We start from the raw sequence: 2,217 nt of genomic DNA, 5'->3' as shown, positions 1-2,217 counted from the left end.
GTTGCACACTGATTGACTGGGAGACTTTTTTTCACAAATAACATTTAGCAACAAGTTCGGATATTTTGATAGTAGATGTGTCACGAGGAACATTTTTACACTAAATATATGCTAGCAACAAATTCTTTATATAATGTTTAAGAGAATTTTGTACTCGCCAATCTAGATATACTGTTTTTCATATGTTAATGTTAGCAACAAATTCGGGAATCGATGTGTTTCGATTGTATATTGCTGCTAGATTATTTTAATAATAAAATACATACTAGCAATAGCAACAAATTTTTTAGACATTGTGGAATGAAACTCAGAGCGAGGCGCTCTGATTGGCTGAGAGGTACTTCCTTTATTCATATCTCACAGTTAGCAATAAAATCGGATATTCATATATTTTTATAGTATGTATTACGAAAAATATTTTGGTTTCAAATATGTGCAAGCAACGAATTCTTTAAATAATATTTAAAAAGGCTTAGCGAGTGAGTCGAACGCGGCCGCAATAAACTAATTGTTTTCTACGTTTTTTTCTACGTGACAAATTTATATACTTCAAAAATATGTTCAGGTATTTATGAAGAGACATTAAATTAAATTAAAGGATTAATTTAAATAAATCATAGTCTTTTCACAATAATTTATTTTGTACTATAAGGACTAGCAACTTGTATGTGACAATTTTTTATAATATTTTTATTTATAAACTTATAATTATTTTATTTAAGCTGCTGTGTTTAAAAGCATTTGTTAGTACGTGAGATTATATTTGTTAGTATTTTTAGAAACATTGTTTGATATTTTAAGCATAGATAAGTAGAAATATAAAACAAACGTTATATTTTTTTTAAAATAATCTGTTAATCGCAATTCGCAAAAATAAAAATTGTATATTATACACACATAATATGATATTATATTATTTAAATTATCCATAAACTATATTTAAGATTCAAATGATGCTACAAACGTTTAAAAGTTAAAAAACATTTATTAAAATGTTAACAGATTTATATCAATTTTCGAAGTATTTATAGCGTCAAGTATTCTTACCTTTGTGTTATACAATACAAGACAATATACGGGATGTTTGATAACGATGAAATTTTTGCATAGATGCAGAATGAATTAAATTACAATAAGTAGAAAAATCTTCTACCGTTTTGCATTTTTCACATTAGTTAATAAGTTATTAATTTATGAAAATAGTCAAATTCGTCTACTGCCAAATGCAAGCGCACGGTGAGATAAGACCGCCCAGAGAGACGCACGTTCTTCATCGCTAGGCACGTTGTTTACAGGCAAGTTGACATTAACGGCGAACGCGCGCCTTGCTGGGCAGTCGTATCGACCATTGCATTTTATGGTAGGTCGGGCGAATTTGGCTATATTCGTAAATTAATAACTCGTTAACTAATGCGAAAAATGCAAAATGATACAGGACTTTTCTTTTCAGTTTTATTCTTTTCTACCCCAATGCGAGAGTTTTATCGTTAATTATCAAATATCCTGTATATTTTATTTAAAAAATAATGTTATAAAATATTTTAAATTATGCATAATACAATAAAGTGTGTGTTGCATGTTCTTATTCCTCCTTTTTCATTTGATTGTTCACCCATGCTTTAATTGTCGCGCAATTTCTATTAAATACACCAGAATTCGCGTCTTTTAGTTTCTGGATTTCTTTTAAAGAAGGTTGAATCTTTGAAATAATATGATATTTGAATGCTGCATATGCAATATTCTTCTCTTCTTCGGTCCAACGTTTGCGAATACATTTTTCGTACGGAGATGCTATATCTCGGAAAGTATATATTTTTGAGAAAAATTTTAAACAAAGGTTGTAGGGTTTAAAAAGATCTATTTATTGACACTTTCAGTTTAACCTTGGGTGGCGTCATTAAGGTCAGATAAAGTTCACATTGATTTTTTTAAATAAAACATCCTATTTTTTATTCCAGAATCTAATAGCCGATATCAAATGCTTTTTAAAATGCTACAATAAAATTTATTTTCATTACGTACTTTTCGAGTTCTAAGTTGAAAGTTACAATACCGCCGTATAATACTATTCTCATTAATATTGCAAAATAGTAGTGCGTTCATGCGTGCGTGTATGCATGCGTGTATGCGTGCATGTGAATAGTATTATATTATTAAAATAAATAAAAAAGAGAAAATTAAATTTACTCAATAATACAGTTTGTTGAGAATCATTGT

The sequence above is a fragment of the Trachymyrmex septentrionalis genome, unplaced genomic scaffold, assembly GCF_001594115.1.
Source record: "Trachymyrmex septentrionalis isolate Tsep2-gDNA-1 unplaced genomic scaffold, Tsep1.0 scaffold65, whole genome shotgun sequence".
Lineage (NCBI taxonomy): Eukaryota > Metazoa > Arthropoda > Insecta > Hymenoptera > Formicidae > Trachymyrmex > Trachymyrmex septentrionalis.
The sequence above is the reverse complement of the archived record's forward strand: the minus strand, read 5'-3'. Positions refer to the sequence as shown.